This window comes from Triticum urartu, chromosome 4 (assembly GCF_003073215.2).
Source record: "Triticum urartu cultivar G1812 chromosome 4, Tu2.1, whole genome shotgun sequence".
In the NCBI taxonomy this organism is placed as follows: domain Eukaryota; kingdom Viridiplantae; phylum Streptophyta; class Magnoliopsida; order Poales; family Poaceae; genus Triticum; species Triticum urartu.
In genome coordinates, this window is record NC_053025.1 from 461,258,280 (window position 1) to 461,278,800 (window position 20,521).

Genomic DNA, 20,521 nt, shown 5'->3' on the forward strand with positions numbered 1-20,521 from the left:
TATTTCTCACATGGTATGCAATAATAGAATGCACCCACAACAATTGAACATCGCATTGCAGAATTGAACCAAACAGTTAACTAAACACCACAACAAATGAACCAAACGTTAACTGAGCACCGCTTTGGACAATATAACATAATCCTAATACAAGATCGGACAGTTAAGCAAACCAAGCATGCTTGGCAACTTGGAAAATTGCACCCCGAAGAATTGAACATCACATTTGTAGAATTGAACCAAACAGTTAACTGAACACCACATTGCATGACATATAGAACATATACTCTAGAGCAGAAGATTGCATGGTAAAACTAGATAGCGCAATTCACTAGAATTTGTGAAAGAAAGGCAGTAGCTAGCAAACTAAACATGGGTCCTTATATTGAGCTAATAAGACAAGCTACTCCTCATTGTCGGAGATATCGATGACGATTGGCTCCTTGGACATGGAAGAGGGCGAGGCCTCCGCATCGTGGGTTCCCTCGTCGTAGTGGTGAGTTTCCCAAGCCACTCCGGGCACCAACCTGCTAGATCTCGAGATGAGGTAAGCACATGCACGCTAAGAAAACACCTCATAGTCTTTGTCAAAGGCACCGATGGTGGCCTCGAGAAAACGCCATGAACTATCGTTTAAAGTAGCCAACCACGTCGCAGCGTGACGAGCGAGGCATCGACGGTGGCCTCGATGGCGAGGTGCTCCTCCAAGATCTGGGGGTCAGCACGAACGGCAGCCATCGCGACGTCATCCGTGTGTGCGGCTGCGATTTGCTTCTCCGCTGCCAAATGCTCCTTGAGATCCTGGATATAGTGCATGCACCGTGGCTTAGGGTGGAACTTATTTGGTGGACGGGTCAGTGATTTGGGTGGAAGGTGTCGCGTCGACAGTCGGGGCATGTGGGATGTGGAAGGAGGAGCAGGATGGGGGTTGGGTGTGGATTGCCTGCTTGGATAGACGAGGCCGAGCAGCGTGAAGGAGTGTTGCCGGCGAGGAGGTGGCGCTGCAAGCAAGGAGTGAAGGTTTGAACTTGGAAAGGAAGGCGGAAACAGGGAAAATGTGGCTGTTGGTAAGGGGGAGGGGCGGGGAGGTACATATTTCCACGGAAGCCAAAAATTTGGTATAGCTTCAGCGAAAAAAATGGTGCGCAAAGTGTCATTAGTCACGGTCCCTTATTCAGAGCGGGCTGTGGACTGTAGCTGCATCACCTTCTCGCGTAAGCAGTATGCGTACTATACTCCGACGGTGCTCCAAGATATTTTGTGTTGCATCTCACGCGGTTGGTTATAATAAACTATGTGGGATCTTCTTGATTTTTCGTCTTGATTTAAATTACATAATGGGGTCACAGCGACAACTGATGGTGTTTGAATTGCTAGACCTTTTATCTGCAGTGAACATGCAACTATATGTGTGTTGTAAAAGAATTGGAATTATTCAGGGTTCGTTTGGACATTTCATTAAATTGGTGAAAGTGCTAGTGATCGACTAGAGGGGGGTGAATAGGCGATTTTTATGAAAGTCTTCAAAACATGTAAGTTTCGAAGACAAACGATAGAAATAAACCTATTACCATGCAGCGGAAGGTAGACTACACTAGGCAAACCATAGTCAAGTATTCAATGAAGTGAAAGCACAATGATTAATAGCAGCTAGGCAGTAAGGATCAGGTAGGAAGATATTGTGAAGCCAATCAGAACAAGTAATCACTCAGTGAAGCCAAATGGTGATGCAATCGTACAATGACTTCACAAGGACCAACAGTAAGTAAAGGGAAGGGAAGGATGAAACCAGTGACTCGTTGAAGACAATGATTTGTTGGACCAGTTCCAGTTGCTGTGACAATTGTACGTCTGGTTAGGGAGGCTGAGATTCAACTCAGAAGACCTCATCTTCACCTTATTCCCCTTGAGCTAAGGACACCCAGTCCTCGCCCAATCACTCTGGTAAGTCTTCAAGGTAGACTTCCAAACCTTCACAGATTTCGTTCACCAGCGATCCACCCTCATCTTCACCTTATTCCCCTTGAGCTAAGGACACCCAGTCCTTGCCCAATCACTCTGGTAAGTCTTCAAGGTAGACTTCCAAACCTTCACAGATTTCGTTCACCGGCGATCCACAATGACTCTTGGATTCTCAGAACGCGACGCCTAACCGGCTGGAGGATTCACAGTCCTCAAGTGTAATAAGTCTTCAGATCACACAGATAGGAAGACTTAAGTGATGCCTAACACTCTTTGGCTCTGGGTGGTTAGGGCTTTATCCTCGCAAGGAATTCTCTCTCAAAGGCTTCAAGGTGGGTTGCTCTCAAACGATAAAAGCTGTGCTTTAACTCTGAGCAGCCAACCGTTTATGGTTGTAGGGGGTGGGCTATTTATAGCCACTAGGAAACCCGACCTGATTTGTCCGAAATGACCCTCGGTTACTAAGGAACTGATACGTGTTCCAACGGTCAGATTTCAAACACACACGGCAACCTTACTTGGGCTACAAGCAAAGCTCACTTATCCAACTCTGGACAAGATTTGCTCTCATAGTCTTCACTCGAAGACATAGGATTTTGGTTAAGCATCACTTCAGTCATTCTGACTGGTTCTCTTGGACCCCACTTAACAGTATGGTGGTTCCTATGACTCAACAAAGAAGAAAAAGAACAACGAAAGAACTATGTCTTCGCGCTCCATAGTCTTCATGCGATGTCTTCTCTTGTCATAGTCTTCAATGTGAATGTCTTCACATACCACCTTTGTCTTCAATGTCTTCTTACATTTTTAGGGGTCATCTCTGGTAGGAAAACCGAATCAATGAGGGACTTCTACCTGTGTTATCCTGCAATTCTCACAAACACATTAGTCCCTCAACTAGGTTTGTCGTCAATACTCCAAAACCAACTAGGGGTGGCACTAGATGCACTTACAATTGATTTTCTAGCCATTTCAGGTGCACAATTCAAAATTAAACTACATGCACATGCTCCGGTGCACCAACATGGGTTGTAAAATCATATATGTGTCCATGGGTTTATGCTTATGTCCCATGCAAGAAACGGGGATGAATTTCGAACACCACGACACCGTGGCTCTCCAGCACACGTTGACGTACTTGCTTTTGTAATTCTAGTAAATCCAAAAGTTGTCCGAAATTCATGAAACTTTGCGTGCTATCATCGAGCGGCATCAACATGTTGTGGTAAAAAAATTTAGCCCATTTGGGCGCAGGTTTGGGTATAAGCTTCTCATAAATCAGAGCTTCTCACAACAAGTGTCATGGTTTCGGTAGGGAACGTTTCACCTTTCTGGACGAAACGATATGCATTGCCTCTTCTCGATTTCAATTTTTTCCTAGTGTCAACATAGAACAACAGGAGTGTTCTATCAATTCTTGGGATTTTTGGGGGTTCGCTTGGACATTTTTATACATTAACTAAGTTTTCTATGCATTCATGTGCATAATTCAAATTTGAACTACATTCACATGCTCTAATGCATATAAATTAGTTCAAAATTCAAATTTGTGTCCTTGGTTGCGTGCTTAGGTCCCATGCAAGAAATGGGAATGAATGTCAAACACCCTGCCACCGTCACTCGGGCGCAAACATTGAGATACCTGGTTTTTAAATTCTACTAAATCCAAAGCTCGTCTGAAATTCATGAAACTGGCCATGTTGTCACGACATCAACATGCCATGGTAAATTTTTTGTCCCATTTGGGGCAGGTTTGGGTATATGCTTCTCACAAACCAGAGCTTCTCACAACAAGCCTGATGGTTTTGGTAGGGAACGTTTCACCTTTCTGGACGAAACGATATCCATTGCCTCTTCTCGATTTTAATATTTTTTTTCCTAGTGTCAACATAGAACAACAGGAGTGTTGTGTCAACTCTTGGGATTTTTCGTGGTTCGCTTGGACATTTTTATACATTAATTGAGTTTTCTTTGCATTCATGTGCATAATTCAAATTTGAAATACACGCACATGCTCTAATGCATATAAATTGGTTGAAAATTCAAATCTGTGTCCTTGGTTGCATCCTCAGGTCCCGTGCAAGAAATGGGAATGAATGTCAAACACCCTGCACCCGTCACTCGGCCGCAAACATTGAGATACTTGGTTTTTACATTCTAGTAAATCAAAAACTCGTCAGAAATTCATGAAACTTGGCATGCTATCATGCAGCGGCATCAACATGCCGTCGTAATTTTTTTCCCCATTTGGGGTAGGTTTGGGGATATGCTTCTCACAAACCAGAGCTTCTCACAACAAGCCTGATGGTTTCAGTAGGGAACGTCCTACCTTTGGGGACGAAATGATATCCATTGCCTCTTCTCGATTTCAATTTTTTTCCTAGTGTCAACATAGAACAACATGAATGTTGTGTCAATTTTTGGGATTTTTCAGGGTTCGCTTGGACACTTTTATACATTAACTGAGTTTTCTATGCATTCATGTGCATAATTCAAATTTGAACTACACGCACATGCTCTAATGCATATAAATTGGTTGAAAATTCAAATATGTGTCCTTGGTTGCATGCTTAGGTCCCATGCAAGAAATGGGAATGAATGTCAAACACCCTGCCACCGTCACTCGGCCGCAAACATTGAGATACCTGGTTTTTAAATTCTAGTAAATCCAAAACTCGTCTGAAATTCATGAAACTTGGCATGCTATCATTGAGCGGCATCAACATGCCGTGGTAAATTTTTTGTCCCATTTGGGGCAGGTTCGGGTATATGCTTCTCACAAACTAGAGCTGCTCACAACAAGCATGATGGTTTCGGTAGGGAACGTCCCACCTTTAGGGACGAAATGATATCCATTGCCTCTTATTGCTTTCAAATTTTTTTCTCGTGTCAACATAGAACAACTAGAGTGTTGTGTCAATTTTTGTGATTTTTCGGGGTTCATTTGGACATTTTTATGCATTAACTGAGTTTTCAATGCATTTATGTGCATAATTCAAATTTGCACTACATGCACATGCTCCAGTGCATATAAATTGGTTGAAAAATCAAATCTTTGTACTTGGGTGCATGCTTAGGTCCCATGCAAGAAATGGGAATGAATTTCAAACACCAGGGCACCGTTGATTGCCAGCAAAATGTTGAGATACTTTGTTTTTAAATTCTAGTAAATGGAAAACTCGTATGAAATTCATGAAACTTGGCATGCTATCATGGAATGGCACCCGAAATGCTGTGGTATTTTTCGTGTCCATTTTGAGAGAAGGCACACTTGAATAACAGCCAACAAAGGCATTTTGAAAAAGTAGCTGCCACTTTAATATCTCAAACGTTTGTATAATTCTACCGCCATGTGTCTTGGTTTTTAATGGCTATAGGTTTTAATGTCTCTTGATCGCAAATGTTTTAGATAGAATACCCGTATGCAAAGTGAGAACAGGATTTGTGCATCTCTTGAACGCAAACAGTTCTTTTGGATGACCCGTGTGCAACAACTTACAAAATATTTGGTATGATTTGCATCTGTCATATTGGGTATGTTGCCATTTGTTAAACTGGAAAGATTGACATTTGTTGATCTAGTAACATTGCCATTTTTCAACCTTGTAACACTATGATTTGTCAAAATATGAAGCTAAAAATCACTAGTAGTATCTAATTTTTGCAACTAAAATTTAGTAATTAAGCATAGATGGAGGCAAGGAGGCGTGTTCAGCCGGACGTGCAGTGGGTGACGCAATACTATTTGATTTGACAGCGGGCAGCGCATTTCCCGATATGGCTTAAATGCAGATGAGGGATAAGGTAGCGGTTCCCGAAATGTTGAACGACCAATGCAGCATCCTCCTTCAATTAGCATCGTGTGAACGCATGAGGGAAGTAATGGGAGGAGGACCGGGAAAGAGGCAACACGATGTGAATGCAACGCAGTTTGCACTCATGTAAAGGCGCCCCTCCATTCCAATGCATCTACCACATCATACGCACCTAAGCATTTGCCTAAGCACCTACACTAATAAGTGCAAAAGTGCTCACTCCAGACCCATGGCGGCGATGCGCGCGAGCGGCTAGCAGCTGTGCCAGATGGTCCACGACGCCGGCCTACGGCATGGCACCAAGGATCGTCTCCAGACGGTGTTGGCGACCGGCTGGTGGATGGCCGCCGTCGACGCCAGCTATGACTCTCAGTTGGATCAGATGATCATTGCCACCACCAACAGGTTCAGCGTTGTCAAGAAGCTCGTGGACAACATCACCATATTCCTCCAGCCCGCGTGCCCGGGCTCCTCATTGCCTGCCACCCTAATCAGCCACCATGGTCAGAACCTCTTTCAAGCACTGGTGGCCCTGCGACTGCCCGTCGACACCATGAAGAATGTCCACCTTGAGGTCGCGCTCGCCGCGAGGCGCCTCGCCCTGCAAGAATTCGTCGACCTACACATCCACATGTATGAGAAAATCGTGTACATAGGTATCTACAAGGCCAGTGAGGACGCTACAATGTTGGCCTTCTTCAACTGGCTGGAAGCCTTGGATGCCTTTGCCGAGAAGCACCTTGACCTCGCCACAAAAGTCGCCGCTCCTTAGCCGTCGGTCGGTGGCCCGGCGCACTAAGTTGAGGAGGAGGAGGTCGTACATTGATGGATGCATCTTTCTTCTTGCCTCCTGTAACCACCACTGCGATCGCATCATCGTGGCCTTAATTCTTATTGTGCCATTGCATTCTCATTTCAGTCAATACAGACATGTGCGATTGTAACATCCCAATTTTCAATTTGGATGTTATACATAGGTCATCATATGCATATCATATTTTATTTGCATTTTGGTTGTGATCCTAGAAATCTTAAGCAACTCAAGGACCCAAGGAGAGAGTTGGAGATTTTCATAAATTTTCATGTTTGAATTTTCTCAAATTTGAAAAGAGGATCAATTTGGTTTTAATAATTTTCTCACTGAATATTTCCAATAATTAAATTTAAAGAGAGAAGATAATATGACTTCTTCAAAAATAGTGGAATATTGGAGGAAATTTTTTAAAATCGAAAAAATATTTTTCTTGGATTTTTATTTGAGATTTTATTTGAATTAGAAAAATATGCATTTTTGAAAATTGCACTATTAGGCCAGAAAAATGTTCACTTTGTTCTAAATATTTTATTTAGACGGCGAAAATTGTTTTTGGCATTTTAGAATTTTTTTTATATTTATTAGGATTTTTTCTTTGGTGGAATTTTAAAAAAATCTCTTCGGGCCGACCGACTGGGCCGAAGCCCAGCCGACCCAGCCGTCGCGCCACCGCCTCTCGCCGCCGCAGCCGTGCGAGCGCCAGACTCTCGACGGAGTCTGGGTCGGCCTCGACTTCCACGCCCCCTTGCGCAAGCAGGAGCCCCCCCTCCGTGAGGCCTTTAAATACCGCTGCCGCCCCACCGTCTCTCCCCACCTCGCCTCGCAGCCACCGCCGCCGCCGTAGGAAGCCGCCACCGCCTGCTGCCGCTCGCCGCGCCGCTGCCCCCGCCTCCCGCAGACCCGCGCCGCCCAACGCCGCCGTCACCGCCAATCCGATCCGCCACCACCGCCGACTAGTCTTTTCCATTTAACCGGTATAACCGCCAACCAATCACGGTTTTATTTCTGGTTTTTCTTTCGTTTTTTAGGGTTAGATCGGTTTATTTTATCAGGTTGTTTAATTAACGAACGTCCATTCGTTTAGATCGATAATGAATAGTTTTCATCGGATTAGTTCGGTTAGCGAACGTTCGCGCCGTAGTCTTTTTCTTTTTATTTTATTTCTGGCTAGGGACCTATCTGCGATTTTTTTATCGCAGATTAGCCCTTGATTTTCAAACCCTCGCAACTTTTTAACCGTTCGTCCAAATCCAGTGAAACCAACGCCAAAATTCTCATCTCGAACCCCTCTTTCTAGTTAATTAACTTGAACATGATTTTGATCATTTAAAATTTGGTTTCAAGAGGGTTTGTATTCAAATTTCTTTTCATCATAGTTTGAGTTCCGTAGCTCCGATTTGATTGATTTTTTTTTGCAAATCGAAGCTCTTCAGTTGAACTTTCAATTTGGACTTTCTCATCTGAGTTTTACCCTTGCATCTATTGCTTGATTGCTTATTTATGTTATTGTTTGTTTGCAATAGAGTTTCCGGAGTGCGAAGCGTGCTACTATGGGTCACTAGGGTTTGCAAATCGTCATCAAGGTAAGTAACACTTTGATCATGTACCTTATTACCCAATTTTTCTACATTAGTTCCAATCCCCAAACATTGCATGAGTAGGATCTATTAACAAGTTGGATTCCAGGAAGTATTTGTTGAGGTAGTACCTATTGCCCTTTTATTCAAACCTTGGGAGTTACTACGCTACACTTATTATACTTTGCTATGCTATGCTTGTAGACGTGGTTTGGTTTGAGTGATTCATGACAGTTGTAAGTATTATTATAGAACAAAGGGTTTACTTAAGGTGGCTACCTTGACCCACATCTGGGTGGATTGTATGTGGGCTCCTGGGGCAATCCAATGTTGTCCAAGGAGATCCCGGGGAATCCGTGTGATCGTCCTATGGTTCGCCACCCAGGCTCAAAGGAATCATATTGTTATTGTAACGCCCACGATGTGGCTATATCTCCCACGTGTCGAGGCATGACTTAAAGGCATAACCGCATGGTGGTTTAGTCGCAAGAGGGGTAATCTTCGCACAATCCCATGTACTGAATAAGAAAGGGATAAAGAGTTGGCCTACTATCGCCACTTCACACAAATAACAAGTTAAACATACATCATCCAGAATACAATCAAGGTCCGACTACGGAACCAAAATAAAGGAAGACAACCCCAAATGCTAGATCCCCGATCGTCCCAACTGGGCTCCACTATTGATCAGCCGGAAAAGACACATAACAATGATCAAGATCTTCATCGAGCTCCCACTTGAGCTCGGTGGCATCACCTGCACTGGTATCATCGGCACCTGCAACATTTGGAAGTATCTGTGAGTCACGAGGACTCAGAAATCTCACACCCGCGAGATCAAGACTAATTAAGCTTATGGGTAGGAGAAGGTAATTAGGTGGAGCTGCAACAAGCACTAAGCATATATGGTGGCTAACATACGCAAATGAGAGCGAGAAGAGAAGCAACGCAACGGTCGAGAAGCTAGAAGTGATCAAGAAGTGATCCTGAAACTACTTACGTTCAAGCACAACACAAGACCGTGTTCACTTCCCGGACTCCGCCGAAAATAGACCATCACGGCTACACACGCGGTTGATGCATTTTAATTAAGTTAAGTGGAAACTTCTCTACAACCAGATATTAACAAATTCCCATCTCCCACATAACCGCGGGCACGGCTCTCGAAAGTTTATACCCTGCAGGGGTGTCTCAACTTAGCCCATCACGTGCTCTCACGATCAATGAAGGATATTCCCTCTCCCAGAAATACCCGATCAGTCTCGGAATCCCGGTTACAAGACATTTCGACAATGGTAAAACAAGACCAGCAAGACCACCCGACTGTGCCGACAAATCCCGATAGGAGCTGCACGTATCTCGTCCTCAGGGCACACCGGATGAGACATGCTACGAGTAAAACCAACCCTCGAGTTTCCCCGAGGTGGCCCCGCAGGAGGCTCGGTTCGGACCAACACTCAGAGAAGCACTGGCCCAGGGGGGTTTAAAATAAAGATGACCCTTGAGTCTGCAGAACCCAAGGGAAAGGTATAGGTGGTAGGTGGGCAAATGGTAAAACCAAGGTTAGGCCTTGCTAGAGGAGTTTTATTCAAAGTGAACTGTCAGGGGGTTCCCATAACACCCAACCCCGTAAAGAACACAAAATCAAGGAACATAACACCGGTATGATAGAAACTAGGGTGGCAAGAGTGGAACAAAACACCAGGCAAAAGGCCGAGCCTTCCACCCCTTTACCAAGTATATAGATGCATTAATTAAATAAGAGATATTGTGATATCCCAACATATCCATGTTCCAACATGGAACAAACTTCAACTTCACCTACAACTAGTAATGCTATAAGAGGGGCTGAGCAAAAGCGGTAAGATAGCCAAACAACGGTTTGCTAGGAAGGTGGGTTATAGGCTTGACATGGCAACATGGGAGACATGATATAACAAGTGGTAGGTAGCACGACATATCGATAGAACGAACAACTAGCAAGCAAAGATAGAAGTGATTTTGAGGGTATGGTCATCTTGCTTGAGATCCCGTAATGAAGAATGAGTCGAAGAAGACAAACGGATGTAGTCGAACGGATTCTCACAACTCCGGAATGAAACCGAAGCTAACGAGAGAAGCAAACCGGAAAAAAGCAAGCAACAAGGTAAACACACAAGCTAAACATGGCATGATGCACAACCAAGGATGATGCACATCTGGTTTAAATATGCATGGCATGGAAAGTAGACAGACAAAACTACAAGTTAAGTGGAGCTCAATATGCAACGAGATGCATATTGACGGAACACCACATCAATTATTTAGTTCTCTCTCGGTTATGTACTCAACAATATTAAATGTTATTAAACATGGCAAGAGGTGAAGCATAATAAAACTACCTATCTACGTAAGTTTAAATGATGCCGGAACAACAAACAACAATTCCGATAAATCCTCATGTGCATATAGCAATTTAAAGCAACAAAAAATTTAACCATTTTAAATTTTATTATCATGATGCGGATGACATGTGCAACTTTTATGCAATTTTTATGAAAATGTTGACATTTACTATGATAGGGAGCATTTGGTCGCCATGACAGAGTGAAAGGGGGTGCCATGACAACGACAACGGGAATGGTGCCACGACAACATTCCGGTTCCGGTAACTCAATTGAGATGCCGGTGCAAAAGAAAGTGTGACGAAAGCATGTCATGCATTGAAAGGTGGAGTGCCCCCGGTTACAGGGTTCCCATGGGCTGACGGCGGTGCCAAGCGAGGGAAACGACTAACGTTCACGGGCAGATACAATAACCAAACATGCATCTCATACAACACATGCATTCGTTCACGGGCGGTCATCTCAGGGTTATACCTTCGAAGCGTGTAAACGGGATGGTTTGGGTTCGGTGCAATGTAGAGGAAGTAGACGTTCTCGGGACAGTCGTAGTGGAACTAGTCGTTCACGGGTCATTGTGGAAAGTAGTCCTTCTCATGGCGATGGTAGTGGAAGTAGTGGTACGATCGGTCCTCGACGATGGTAGTGGTACTAGCGATCTTGACGACGATAGTCGTTCACGTTCTTAGTCGCATAAGTTTCAGTAGATGTTTGGGGTCATGGTGAGGAACTTGACGTCCATGAGGTCTTGGAGGGTTGACGGTAGTGATACACATGTCGTTGTGGGAGTAGTGGTTCACGTCACGGTAGTCGAACTTGATGAATCCGAACTCTTCGAGGGTCATCGTGGTAGTTGACGATATCCAGGACGGTTTTGTGATTTGCCGGTCTCGACGAACTGTAGGGGTACTTCGTCTCGGGTTTGGCGACGGTAATGGAACTTGGTGCATCCAATGCCTTCGGGCGTAGAGGTACTTGCGAAAATCGAGATGGTCTTGACGATCCGGCGAGACAACATGGTTCGGGGCGGTCTCGGTCTTGATGGTCCTTGAGTCCAACAATTACTAGGTGATCTTGGCCTCCATGATTGTAAGCAAAAAGGGTGTGCACGGGATGCAACAGAAGGCGGTGGTGATGCAGGGGAGCAGCTCAGGCGAGGAGGAGTCCCAAATGCGAAGCTCCTCGAGCAGAGAAGAAGCCGGCGGCGGGGAAGGCCTGGATAGGAGGTTACCGCTGGGTGTCGGGGCTTGAGGAAGAGCACGGGCCTGGTGGCGGGGCTTGACGGGTCCAAGCGAGGTCACCGGCAACAGGGGCTGTGACGTGGCCGGGCTTCGGCGTTCGACGGCTCCGGTGGCCGGCACGGTCGATAGAGGAGGCGAACGACGGGTTGGATGCAGGAGGCAAAGGACGAGGCGCGGTGGTGGAGGAAACAAAGGCGGGGATGGGGGCCTGCTGGCGGGATCCGGCCGAGAACGGGCAAGGGCGGCCAGATTAGGTGGTGGAGACGAGGAACTCCGGCAGGGGCGGCGGCAAGGTCTTGCCGATGGGGAGACGAGGCGCACGACGACGAGGCAGGAAGGGAAGGAGAGGCGCGCGGGGGAAGAAGAGTCGCGGGGTTGGAGCTGACGGAGGCTGGCGGCGTTGGGGAATCGGGCGCAAGGGCTCTCTTGCGTGTGTTGGTGGCGGCGCTATCGGGAGGGAGATGGGGATCGAGGAGAACGAGGGATTGGGCATCGCTAGGGTTAGAGCTGGTGGGGGTTGGCTGGGCCTATGGGCCGGTGCGGGAGGCCCAGTTGGTCAGGCCACGGTCTAGGTGCGGCTGGGCTAGGTGCAGATGGGCCGAAACAGTTGGGCTGGCTTTCTTCTCTCTCCCTCTAATTTTCTTTAACAGAAGATCAATTAGAGAGAAGAAAAAGAAAGAGAGGGTTAGGTAAAGAATTTGAGCAAGTGGATAATTTTCCCGGACTCACTAAAATGTTCTTGCTCCGAGAAAATAGGAATGGCCAAGATTGCAAAGTTTAAGTTCAAACTTATTTGAATTTAATCAAATGGTTTGTACTAGGACTAGGGTTTTGAAGTGCCCAGAAAATGATGAGGATTTTTGGAGGAACCTCGTTAAAAGTGATAAGAATTGTGGATAAGATTTAAAGGTCAAACTCGAAGTGGAATAGGCATGGGAATTATTTTGCAAGTGTGTTCCGGTTAATTCCAAACTAATGGAATATTTATAATAGCTCCATAATTATTAGGAGGATATGTTATAAAGAGGAATCACCATGTGAATTCCCTCGATTTAAATAGATCAAAAGATCTATACAATTTATTTAGTTGAGTTAAAAAATTAAATGGCATGATGGCATGATGACATGGTGCAATGCAAAAAAATAAAAGAGCAAGCAAAAGAAACACACGACGACAACAAAATTACTGGAAGGCACCTGGCGCGTCGGTCTCGGGGCGTCACAGTTATTCATGCTGGAAACTTTCGTGTGCAGCCACAGGCCATTATGGGCTCTGGCATAGTTGAGTAAGTCGTGGGAATCCTTTCCATGATGGGCTAGCAGATGTAGGGGATTGTAGGTGTACCGACCTATCTATCGGTTAAGGGGACCTCTTCAGAAAGACTGTGTCTCGGTTATCCGTTTCTCAAACATTATGCAGTGCGAGAAATCCAACAGAGGAGATCGAGTCTTGTGGGGAAAAGTGCGCAAACCTCTGCAGAGTGTATAAACTAATCATGGTTAGCCCCGGTTATGGACATCTTGAATATCTGGTACTTGAATATGTATGTTGATCTCATCACTTTATTTAATTAACTTGTTGGGTTAATGATTATCTTAATTGGGATTGAGACGGGGTTACCATTCTCAATGTTTTCAACAAACTTGTAGTTAAATAAATTATATTCCTTTGCAGTAGGGAAAAATTGGCTTTACGCAAAAACAATAACCATAGAGCCTCCACCAGCCATACATGCATATAGTTATAGTTGTTATCTTGTTCATTGCTCTACAGTGTTATTCTGCCAGCATATTCCATGTGCTGACCCATTTCGGGCTGCAACGTATTATGTTGCAGAGTTTTTAGACGAAGAGTAAGGTGCGCTAGGTCGTTGTCATGTACTCAACTATGCCGTTGGAGTTGATGGACTCATTTTGCCTTCGAAGCCTTCCACTGTTATCTTCATTAGATGGCCTTCAGCCATATTATTGTAATAAGTACTCTCTTTGAGATATTCAATGTAATAGTGTGTGATTGCACTTTGCTATAAATCCTTCAAGTACTATGTGTGTCGGCATTACCAATCTAGGGATGACACTTATGCACAGAGATTTGACCGTTTGAGGTTGGATCGCTACAAGATGGTATCAGAGCACACACTGACTGTAGGACGCGACCACTAAGATAAGCCATAGGTCACTCTTCTCTACTCATTTCTGACTCTCCGCCATTTTCCATTCTATAGATGGCGGACCCAAGGAACAAGTTTGCCCAACCAGATGAAGACACCCCTTTCGGACGACATTTGAAGGAAGCCATCAGATATTTAAACATCGGAATACCAAGATTCACCGGGACCTACACCGCCACTCTACCTGAAGAAGAGCGTTGGACCATTCAAGTACATGTTCCAGGAAGGACATTCACCCCAGTTACTGAGCCCATAGAGTTTTCCTTCGATGCACCAACCTGGAGTCTAGGAAAGAGCATGGCAGCTCATATCGCCATGGGACGCATCGGCGAAATCTACCACAAGGACCTTAAGGACACCATCTACCAGATATGTGGGCGCCGAGATGAGCAATGGGAGAGATCAGCACCAGAAGGGACAAGTCCATTGCAGCCTACATCCCAAGAGTTGAACCAACACATTCATCAACAGGAGAACCAGATGTGCGCCAGCATAATAGATCTGAAGAAGGTGATGACAAGGAACATGGAGCTAGAAGAGGAACTCAAGTCTACATGCGATGGATACGAAGAGGAAAATGTAGTTCTACCAGAGAAGAGTGAAGATCTAAAGAAGAAGCTAGGAGTATTCATGGGAGACCCTACGCCAGGAGATGACGACCATCCCGAGGACTACATCATCATCGACGACACCGACTCCGACCCCGACAGTAGTGAGGATGATTATGAAGACGAAGCTGGAGAAAATATCATGGAGATACCCATGTATATTAGTAGTATTGCCCCATGTATATAGAATAGTCCGAGTATTTCTAGTCGACCACCAATTATTAGTAGTATTGCCCCATGTATATAGAATAGTCCGAGTATTTTGTAACAGTAGCTAGATCGATTGTATGCCCTTGTTTGAATTGAGTGGTGTGATATGATTGTGTTTGTCTCATGTGCATATGGGTAGTGATTTTCCCCTTAGACCTCACTCTATTCTAATCTCTTCCCTCTAAACCTATCAGATGCCTCCGAGACGTGACCCCGGATTTGTTTTCCCACCGGAGCTCACTCAGTTGATCCAACAGCAGAACGCCTTGATACAGCTACTAGTTCAGAACCAAGGCAACAACAATAACAACCCGCCGCCACCACCTCCAGTTGACAACTTAGCCCATTTTCGAAGGTTGAATCCGACGGTGTTTTCCAGTAGCACCAAGCCAATAGTTGCAGATGATTGGCTCTGTAGGATTGGAAGGGAGCTGACCACCGCAGGTTGCACAACTGCTGAGAAGTTGCGCTTTGCCGCACACCAACTGGATGGACCCGCAGCCTCATGGTGGGAGAACTACACCGCCACTTTCCCTATAGCCAATGTCAGTTGGGATCAGTTTCAGCAAGCTTTCCGCACCGCTCATGTCTCAACTGGAGCTATGAATATGAAGAAGCGTGAGTTTCGCAACTTCCGCCAAGGAAATCGTACTGTGGGGCAGTACGTGGATGAGTTCAGTAAGTTAGCCCGCTATGCCCCAGATGATGTGGCCATAGATGCCGCGAAGCAGGAGAAGTTCATGGACAGGTTAATGATGAGATGAGTATGCAGTTGATGGTGGCAACATTTACTAATTAGCAGGAGTTGGTAGACATGGCCCTTTTGATTTAGAACAAGTAGCAGCAGATAGAGAGCTGCAAACGGAAGTATGGATAGGGGAAGTATAATTCTGGAGCTCAGCAGAAGCCTCGCTTTATCCGTAACTCAGGAGGTTACACCCATAACCACGGAGGCCATACTCATAATGGACGAAGCTCACATAACCACAGTGGGCCCAAGAATGGAAACGGGAATGGAACAAGCAGCAACCAGAACCGTCCCAACCCAACAACACCCGCCAAGAAAGGACCTGAGCCATGTTACTGTTACAAGTGCGGGAAGACTGGACATTACGCCAATGATTGCTCAGAATTGACACTACAAAAAAAGACACATCCATGACATTTTGGGCCTAACGAATTTTTTCTGTAATACATATGACACTTCTATGATGATAACGTCATGATTTTTTTCTGTAACGCATTCCGTTGCCTCCCCATGAACACGACGCATTCCGTTGCCTCCCCATGAACACGACGCATTCCGTTGCCTCCCCATGAACACGACGCATTCCGTTGCCTCCCCATGAACACGACGACGACGCTGTTTCTCCGTTCCGACCCAGCCATGTACACGAGCCCTGGCCGTACGTATGCGCCAGTAGGCGTTCGAGACCCTGCCTATATGTATGTACGTGGCCGTATTTTCTTTCTTGCACCCTGGCCACTGTACGTACGTGTACATGCTACGTGCGTGCCTCTACTACGACACGTACGCGCCTCTACTACGACACATGTGCGCCTCTACATCGACCAGTATATATGTATGTACACGTTCACGACCAGAATGACAACGCTACGTACGCTTCGACCAGGTGGGTCCCGACTGTCAGGCACTTCCTTGCCTGCGAAGATGTAGCTGGTGGGTCCCAGTAGTCAGGGGGGCGAATCGTTTTGTTTTTGTTTTTTTGCCCGGACGCACTTCCTTGTGTGCGAAGGTGTAGCTGCTGGGTCCCAGCAGTCAGGGGGGAATCGTTTTGTTTTTTTCCCAGAAGCACTTCCTTGCGTGCGAAGATGTAGCTAATGGGTCCCAGCAGTCAGGGGGCTGAATCGTTTTTTTTTCGGACGCACTTCCTTGCGTGCGAAGATGTAGCTGGTGGGTCCCAGCAGTCAAGGGGCGAATCGTTTTTTTTCGGACGCACTTCCTTGCGTGCGAAGATGTAGCTGGTGGGTCCCAGCAGTCAGGGGAAAACATTTTTTTCGTGAAATACGGTGGCCCGTCCGGTGGGTCCCCTCTGTCAGGTGGAGGAATAATTATTTTGCGCGTAATAGCCCCAGCTGTCAGCCTCTCCACGTACAGTCCATGTCCGATGGAAGCCATTCCTTGACCACGTTGACCACGCCGCACCGAGAGCACCAGGGCTGTGGACGACGGCGAGGCCTAGGAAGGGGACGACACGGAGCCGGGGAAGACGCGACAGTGGATGCCCACGCGTAGACGAGTATGAGGGTTCACTCGTTCGGCTGCGGTGTGAGGCTGCAGTTGCCGCAGAATAACAGGTGGTGTGGGTGCGTAGAGGGATGGCCTCGCCAGCGGTGGGAGTAGTAGGGGGCGGTGAGGCCTCCATGGCATCACAGCCGGCCACGGGCAGAAGGAGCAGGCGACACGACAGCCGCTGCTTTGGGCGGCTGGAGCAAGAAGACTAGAGGTTGAGGAAGCACTACGGCCGTTGGATGGACATCGTATGGTCACTGGAGCTAGAATCGTTCATATATTGACTAAAGTTGACAAAGGCCTCCGTCCCAGTCAACTTAGTAGGCCCACAAGTCAGCCTCCCACCAAAGTGGGTCCCAGCTAGCAGGGGGTATTCATTTTTTGTGCGTAATAAGGAGGCACTTCCGGTGGGTCTGAGCTGACAGCAGGGGGAACGTTTTTTTCGCGAAATATGGTGGCCCATCCTATGGGTCCTAGCTGTCAGGGGGAAACGTTTTTTTCGCGAAATACTGGTGGCCCGTCCGGTGGGTCCCTGCTGCCAGGTGGATGAATAATTATTTTCCGCATAATAAGGAGGCACTTCCTTGCGACTGCCGTGGACCCAGCTGTCAGCCTCTCCACATACAGTACTCTTCCGATGGAAGTCGGTCATTGACCACATTGACCATGCCGCACCGAGAGCACCACGGCGGTGGACGACGGTGAGGCCTAGGAAGGGGACGACGCGGAGCCGGGGAAGACGCAGCAGTGGAAGCCCGCGCGGAGAGGAGTACGAGGGTTTGCTGGTTCGGCCGCGGTGTGATGCTGCCGTCACCGCAGAATAACATGGGGTGTGGGTGAGTAGAGGGATGCCCTGGCCAGCGGTGGGAGTAGTAGGGGGTGCTGAGGCCTGCGCGGCAGCACAGCCGGCCATGGGAGGCAGGAGTAGGCGGTCCCTCCGGTGCTGCTTTGGCGGCTGGAGCAAGTAGACCAGAGATTGAAGAAACACGACGGCCGTTGGATTGACATCCAACGGTTACGTCTGCTAGAATTGTTTGTTGACATATATAATTACTAAAAAAATCTTGCATACGCGTCAACTAAACAGGCCCACAAGTCAGACCACTCCCTCTTTTTTTAATAATTTATATATAGCTCATGGCAACTTCTTATGCAATTTATTGCAGTCGCTCTTTGGTTGGCAAGGGCCAATTTCGCATATTTCTGTGGGTTCCAAACTATTTTTAATACTGAAATGTCGAGCCAGATTTAAAGTACTTTGAAGATATATTTAAATTAGGTTAATGCCTAGTGAAATAGGAATCTGAAAATGTGAAATTTTTTAGAAATTATAAAGTAATTGCCAATTTGTCATCTATTTTTTTTATTTACAACCCATTTCATATTACTTTCAAGATTTGCAGGCGTCTTGAAAGAGTTGCAGCCCATCAGGGCGTAGAAAAATAAGTAGGCCTAGATTGGATATTCTTCAGAAAAAAATAAACTGGGCTCATTTTCACAAAGAAAAAATAGTTGGGTTGGTCACATGGTGAACATAAAATATAAGCCTGGGCTAGACGGGCCACAACCCAGTTCAAACCCTGCTCCGTCTCAACAATACCAAACAAAAAAAATACTGCTCGAGTAGCTACGTCCCAGGTGTCAGTCAATCTTGTGTTGTTCTCTTGTCTATTGACTATATACACTCACAATGTCATGGGTCCCAGATGTCAGGAAAACACTAGGAGCAAGCATTTTATTTTTCCATACACTGACGTGGTGGGCCCCTACTGTCATCCTCTCCACGTACTTCTGCCGATTCCTGTTGTTTGTTGACCATGTTGACAACGCGAGAGGGCGGTGCCGTGGCGAGCGCACCAAAGCGCACGGAGGACGTCGGCATTAACGATTTAGGAGACGGTGGGGCGGTGATGCGTGCGCTGAGGCATAGCTAGCCATGGGAGGCGGAAGCAGGCGGCCCCGCCGATGCTGGTTTGATTTTGGCAGCTGGAGGAAGACAGGACTGAAGAAACACGACAGACTGTAAAAGCAACAGGAGTACTTAACAACCTTAACTGAAACCAGCAGGGGAACTTAACAACCAAAGCCGAAAGCAGTATGAGTACTTATGCAGGTTCAACCGTACAAAGCATGCCTCGAACAGTGCTACTTTGCCTACAGTTAACCAAGGGTGAGGCCGCCAAGCCCTAGGATAAGGCCCAGGCGCCACCCCGCGCATCCACAACCTTCTGAAAGCGGCTTCATCTCGCAACATGGTCAATAAATAGGATATTCGATTTAGAGCCATGGAAAAGCATGAACATAATCTTCTATCCTATTCTCCAAGATGGACGGGCCTTCATTATTTGAGACCACCCATGAATAAGTATCTTTTCAGCTTCAAGGGGAATTGAGTAGGTCAACATAAACATCATGTTGTGACCAAGCGCAAGTCTGACCCGACCATGGTCAGGCATCTGTATAGGAACAATAGAACTCGGCAGTTCCTATTTCAAGAAGATCACATCTGTAAAACTGTGTATAGGCAATAGTTTATGAACAACATATATAACAGAAAACAGCTCGTACCATAAGTTTCTCGACACAGTTGGACCTGTTCAACGAGTGCAGCAGTGGCACACATATCCCACGTGGCCTTCCACCATTGAAACGCCCCACAAGGACCTCAAGACGATCAATAAAGTGTAGGAACTTGTGGATGTCGATCCAGTCAACTTCAATGCCATTAGTAACATCCGAGTTATTACAGAGTAACAAACGAGCAGACTGCTTAACTCTGAAAAAACCTACACGTGCCACCAATTATAAGAAAATATTAGTTAGAAGTAGCATCTTCGTGAGAGATTCATTGCTACTTCTAAAGTTAAATTGTGATTAGTTAGACAGAATAGGTGGATTAAGAAGTAATCGAGGCAACAAGCAAGAACCAAATACAAAACTAACATGGATGAACAAATTGGAATGATGTCGGGGTGGAAGATCGCAGTGAAGATGAGACCAGGTTCTGTTATTTCCATCAACATTCATGCGCCAACTTTTAGTCCGTAACACTTGAGAAAGTTTATCCAAGTTCGGCCATAAAAAAGCAGCGATCTTCTTGGTTCATGAACCCAACTCGGAACTTATATCCATGGCTTGTCTTCACTGTGACCATTAAACTAGTGTATTCAGTTATGGCAAGGCAGAGCATCTTGAGTACATGTGTTCTGGCAGAGCAAATAATACACTGTAGGAAAAATAATATGAGAACACAGCATGTTCAAAAAAACCCCACCATCCCAGATAGAAAAGAGGATTCTAGGAACATACTGTGCGCGTTTCAAAATGTTGTGTTAGGATGAGAAGGAACAAGTCTGGCGTCTCGCCGAGGGCGCAGAAACCTGTAGGGTACTCGCACTTTGGGCACTGCAAATGAAACACACTAGATTCAGTAGGAACAAAAAGGCATCAATGGCGGCGGCTGCCATCCTAGCATTACCTGCGACCAA